Below are 7,060 nucleotides of genomic sequence, written 5' to 3'. Positions count from 1 at the left end.
TTCTTACTAATATCTAATTTTCTATACATATGTAGGCACGCCCTATAACCTTAAAAAATTTGCAAGATTTGTTTCAAAAGCTATCGATGGGATGCGGGCCAAATTCAGAAGCGGTTGGTGATGTTGCTGTTGGTGATGTTGCAGGCTCACATCTTGATGGCTAATATAGCTGATATTGGCCAACTCTTTCCTTTTGTTATACAAGGGAAATTAAGAATTCCTCATAGATCTCAGAAACCTTTTAATTATAGCTATCATGTTAACAACATTTTTTGTAGAATAATATATCTCCAAGTTGCAAAATAATACAATGCTAAACAATCATAAAATGCCCTATCCACATTCATGTGGTTAGCTGATGATATTTTGGTATTAGTTTTCTCCTTTCAAGCATTTTTTATTTGCTTTACTCATCTTCTTGAATTACAGGCATGTGTTTAGTGGGTATATTTGGCAATCCTTCCCACCACTAGATAGTTTGTGTGAGTTTCTGAGTAAAAATTAGAAATTCTGACATAACACACATACTAGTATGATTTGTAAAAATGATCTAAATAAAATTACCTGGCACGGGTGATCAACTAGTATATAATAATTAATACATAGCTGACCTCTTATTCAAAATTTTGGAAATTTGGGTACTACACACTATACGGTAACAATCTCAACTTATGTGTATATAATAAATATTACAACTTCTTATCCAAAATTTTATTACTACCGTCAAAACAATCTCAACCGTTAATATATATTTAAAAATAGACGATATTGTATATATTAGAATAAGTGATAATAATATCCTAATTCAATTATAGATAAAATAGGAAAAAATTACATTATTCTACTATTATCTAACTAGCATTTACCTGTGCTACACTTCGAACCACAACCGACCTATAATTATCAATTGTCTTTGCAAAGAATAAGGATTGGAGGTTAGGCTACATTATATTTTGTGAAATTATGAAAAAATCATGTAAAAACTTAATCTTGATATTTATTTACTATCTTTTGTTTTATTTTAATAAGAAATTTAATGTTTAGATGTTTAATAAAATAAACACATAAATCAATGACTACCTTAATTTTCTAAGCTCTAAATCTAGATCTTTAAATTCACATAATAGAAAAAATATTATTATATAAAAAAATTATGAAAAATACTAAAGTACGGTGTTTTCATTATTACACTTTCTTTATCCTTTTTTAAACAATATAATCCTCCGCCTTTTCTCTCATTCTCCACCCCATTGTCGTCTATCATCATTCACCGTCATCATCATCTTTCATCATTTACAATTGATTGCTATTTATTTTGCTTTTGGTGGATTAATGAATTTGAAGTTACATTTTGGTTAATTTAATTCACCTTTTTTCGCTGATATTAATGGTTTGACAAAATAGTATCATAAAGAAATATAATTATTTTTTATTGATTTTGATTTCTTAGATACGGGATTGAAATTGATTTTGTTTGTAACATATGCAACCAAAATCAAATCAAAAAATAATGTAACAAATACACCGAATAAACCCCAAAATTAACATTCAAAACAATAATTATTTAAATATAATATTCAAACATATTTACTAATTTAATAAACATAATAATATAATAAATAAAAATATTAAAATGAAATACTTCTTTAGAGTAAAAGAATTTGAGAGTAAGAAATCGAACAAATCACGTTATGCAGCAATCCTGATCACATGTATCGGGGACATGTTGGTTAGGGTTTTAGCTAATGATTTATTAAACCACTAGGTTGCTAATGGCTACCAATCCTTTGATGCAAATACCTGCCAAAAAAATCATACAACAGATTCTTGCACTACACCATAATGTGCACATAGGCAACGGTTTTAGCTAGCGTTGCACGAAAAGCGGCATAGCGTTTCATTATCTACAAAATTTTCAGGTTTATTGCAACACAGTGGAGAAAAGCGTTGCAGTACAGTGAAGTTTACCGTGGTAATAACTATTAGTGTTGCGCAGCATGCAACAGTAGAGGTCATAGCGTTGCATTAGACATTTTTTATTTAATAAATGCTGACATGGAAAACAAATCTGAGGTGGCATGTTGGGCCCGTGTGGGACCCACAGTTTCGACGTGGCATGATGAGTGGCATGTGGGTCCCATAGGAGGGGGTCAATTTTTGATGACGTGGCCAATGGGGACCACAAGGTCCCCAGTGATGATGCGGCATCGGTGGTCCCACATGTGGGCCCAAAATGCTGACATGGCACAAGTGAGGCCCACGTGTTGCTTCTATGCAAAGGGCCAATGATGCAATCACTACCATGCCCTTCACAGCTGGTGATGAATTTGACTATCCAGCTGGTGGTTCTGAGGAGTTTGGGCATGAAGATGATGATGAAGAAGATTTCATGTACACAGGGGGAGAAGCAGGCCCTAGCTCAAGTACAAGCACTCCATCTTGGATGTTTAGCAAAGACTGTGATGAGCACCATTTCAAATCAACTCCTCTTTTCATATCATTCAACAAAATCAGACAGCTCTTCAAGCCCCTACAAATTCCACACCAAAAAGACTTCGTCAAGCTCACCTAGAGTCTCTTCAACTGCACCCAACTTCAATCTTTAAAGCAGAATCAAGATGTAACTGAGCTCAAGCCAAAAATTGGTCAAGTCAAAAGGGACATTACTGCAGATTGGAGGCTACCTTTCCTAACACAAAAATGCTAGATATCAACAGACAGCTTAGGAAAAACTATGATCTAGTCACAAAGTGGACTGTTTGGACACCAGGGCTCAAGACCCTGGAAACATCTATTACCCAAGTCCACCTCCATCAAGCTCAACAAACGCTGCTTACTTCAGAAATTGGTGGCTACACAAACCTCAACCTCCACTCAACTTGATGCTAACAAAAAGGGGAGAAATACTCTATTATTCCCGTTAGCCAGGAGGAGTCAACAAGTGAGGGGGTGAAAATGCTCAATATACACTTAGCAAGGTGATTGTTCCAGCAATTGCTTTCACTAAGTCACCAGCCTTTGACGGTATTGATCTGATCAAGATAGCCGCAGCTAAGTTGGAGTCAAATGACAAATTGAAAAAGCTTGATGTAGCAGCAGTTTTAGCTAGAGCTAAATAAAAAAATGGAAGAAGCATGACGAAAACATCAAGAAGAAGTTTGTCCTATTGGGAAACAAGACAAGGCCTGTAACGCCCTCCAGACCCGGGGATAAGTCTAGGGGTTACGAGCTAATCACCCAACCTGTACAAGCTTATTAATAAATATAAAAGAAATGAAATTAAACCCCTTAACAACTACCAGGACCTTTCTAGGTTGAATTATGAAAACAAGAACCACTAACTACTTTTATTATAAACCAACATTCAAAATCTCACAAACTTTCTTTATTACAAACCATTGTCTAACTCATTTTAAAACTAAGTTTAGCTTTTATTCAAACACATATACTATCTATCAACAGTCCACCTGCTCGGCGCCAAGTCAAAGCTTTCTTCCTGGATTGGGATCAACACCTTGGGTATAAGAGGATCCCGAGGCTTGACCCGCTTCTTTACCACTCGTGTTCTGACGGGTTTCATATTCCTTCTTAACTGAAACAATAAGGTGAATAACAACAAAAAGGGGTGAGCCAAAATTGCTCAACAAGTCTATAAAATATACACAATATTAAAACAATATAACTGAATCCGTATCCCAGGTTTATCCGCAAAGATATATCCTTATAAGAATCAAAAGAAGGCCATTGCTGGCGAATACAAACGAACTACACTGGACTCAAGTTTGCAGCTATACCCTGCTGATCAGCCAGTATACAGTGCAGATCTATATCTCACTATATAGATCCAGTCGGGCACCCAGGCACTACGGCCCATCTCAAGGATCCGGTTATGTTCCGGTCCTTAGGATTAAGTAACCTTAATCCCCAAAAGTAATATTATCCAGTCCCTAGAATAGCAACCGGAACAATCGGTATACTTTGATATATTCTAATCACCAGAATATATTAATAATTGTGAGAAATAATTGGAATATGAATAATAAATTCAAATGAAAAGAATAATTCAAGAATCGAACTGAGATATGAATAAAGGAGTTAAAGTAATGTAAATGTAATAAGAATCTGAAGAGAATATCACTATTCTGGAAAATAGAATAGAGGAGAAACTTGCCTTATATGCGACTTACTGTAATTAAATCACTTCCGTCTAACCCCTACTTGACCTGCCTTGCTGGCTTAGTTTCTGTTAGCAAAATAGATTGGTTAAGTCATTTTGTACTTCTGTCGTACCTTAAATCGACTTCATTTTGTTCCTACTATTTACCCATACGTTTATAACCAACTCAAATATTACATATAAACAAGTAAGACTCGATTAACCACATAATACACATAAGCACATAAGCGCATAATCATTTTTATAGTTAAAATAATTTTTAGAATCGAAATCGACTCGCTGATTGCTCCGTTGATCACCTTCTGCTTCATTTCCCATTTTTCCGGAATTTTTCGAACTCGTCTCGGCATGCATTTCGACTGATAATCAAGAAATCTATAAAATCAACTAATTTCGAGAAGAAATTAGGTCTTCATATTATTTTTAGTGAAAATAATTCATTTTTCTGAGTCAACAGGCTTTCGTTTCGCTCAATTCGGACTAACGGTTGAATTATTATCAATTAAACACTGATAATTCAATTTATTATTCAATATAAATAATTATTGCTAATTTTTAAAATCCCAAAATAATTTTTAAATAATTATTTAAGAAAAAACAAAGTCAAAAATAATTTTTTTATAATTTTTTTGGAGTTAAAAATGAAGAAGTTATTATTTATCGAACATTATGTGACTAATTATCGAAATAATTAATCACTTTTTAAATATTTAATAAATAAATAACTATTAAATAATTAATAGATAATTATTTACTAATTTAAAATAATTAATCCCTAATTATTAGGATTAATCACAATTTATTGCAAATATTTACAACTCATCGTTATTTATTTGATTAGATCGATTATTTACAAATAATCAATCGATTTAATTAACTGATACGCTATTTATCGAATAACTACGAATTATTCGAATTAAAACCAACTCAACGATTAATCACTCGTATAAATACGAGCTACGCACTATTCTCGAATACTACCGAATTAATATATTATTATCGGAATTTAAACGATTCGTTAATCAATTAATTATCGGTATTTATTATACGATACGAACAATTACTGCAACATTATTCGAATAACTAACGCTCGAATAATAATTCTCATTATCGAATCCACTACTCGCATAGATACGAGTTACTCGTATTATTTAATCTTTAATTAATTACCTAATTACTAATTAATTACCTAATTACTAATTAATTAGATAACTAATAAATAATTAGATAAATAATTAAATTCGAATTTATAAATTAATAAAATAATTCAGAAATTAATAATATTATTTTCAAAATTCAAAACAGATTTTTTTAGCTAATTATTAGAATTATTAAAACTAATTCTAATTTTTAAAAATAAAATAAATAAATAAAAATCCAGAAACATGAAACTGATTTCAGAGTTTGGGTTTTTAGGATCAAACCCGGGTCGATTTCCGGGTTGGAACCGGTCAAACACGGGTCCGCTCAGAACACCGCCCCGACTACCCTGAAACCGGCGTCGGCGGCGTTTCCCGGCGAACCAAAACGAAGAGCAAGCCAAAACGATTCCAGGCTCGTTCTGCTTGCGTTTTCGTTCGATAATCAAAGCCCAGCATCTTCCCTCGTCCATCTCCTTCTCCGTTCAACAAGCATCCTTCTTCGTTCAACAAGCACGACGTCGGGAAAACAAGGAACGGCGGCGGCGACGTCGTTCTCCGGCGAGCATGAATTCAACACGAAACCCAGCAAAACCGGTACCAATCGACAGGAAAAACGACGATCTAAACACTCGTAATCATCAAATCATCAAATATAACCAGAAATTCAAACCCGAATTCAAAATTAAAACCCGAAAATATGAATATAAATTCGATCAATCAACCATGAAAAACAATACATAATCAAAAACTAGAGATCATAAGCTTCAAAACGAGTACTCACATGACTGATTTGGACTCCGGAATCACCTTCAAATTCAGCTTTGATTCTCTGTCTGTTCTTCACCAACACAAATCCTAATTCCCTTTTCTGAATTTTCTGATTTATTTGCTGATTTTTAATTAAAATTAATAATTAATTACTAAAAAAATCAGCTATTTATACTATGTAAAATAATACCCTAAATAAAATTAAGGGGCTAATTACACTCCTAATAAAATTATTTGGCCCCAATTTTTATAATTTTTGGGTATTAATATTGAATTTTTAAATATCCAATAAATACAAAATTAATGCTAAAAATTCCCAAAAATTATGAATATTACAAAAATGCAAAGAAAAATGATATATGATAATTCATGATCATATAAAAATAAAAATGTGATTTTTGTAGGGTTTTTTGGTACCCGAAGGGGCCCGGAAAAGCCGTTTTTCGCGAAAAAGGTCAATTTGTAAAATATCTAGGGGTTCAGAATAACGATATGGTATAGGGCATTTTTGGCAAAATAGGGCTTTTAAAACATGGTTTTGAGCTGTACGGGTTTTGATATAAGATATCTAACTTACAATAAAACACTCAATAAATGTCCAAAACACGTTTGGATCAAAACAGATAACACGTAACACATAGCAGTTAAGGCTTAATGACTCAACACATTTAATCACATATAAATGACATATTAATACACATATTTTTTTATAAATATGATATCATATAACGTAAATTTCCCGGTCGTTACATTCTCCCCCCTTAATAGGATTCTGTCCTCAGAATCTTCTACGAAAACAAATGATGGTAATTCTCTAACATTTCACTTTCAAGCTCCCAGGTTGATTCTTCAACCACTGGGTTTCTCCACAACACTCGCACTAAATACACAGACTTGTTTCTCAACACTTTCTCTCGCCGATCTAAAATTCTTACCGGCTGCTCTATGAAAGACAAATCTGGTTGGATATCTA

This window comes from Apium graveolens, unplaced genomic scaffold, assembly GCF_009905375.1.
Source record: "Apium graveolens cultivar Ventura unplaced genomic scaffold, ASM990537v1 ctg742, whole genome shotgun sequence".
NCBI classification, from domain to species: domain Eukaryota; kingdom Viridiplantae; phylum Streptophyta; class Magnoliopsida; order Apiales; family Apiaceae; genus Apium; species Apium graveolens.
This window is presented reverse-complemented; position numbering follows the sequence as displayed.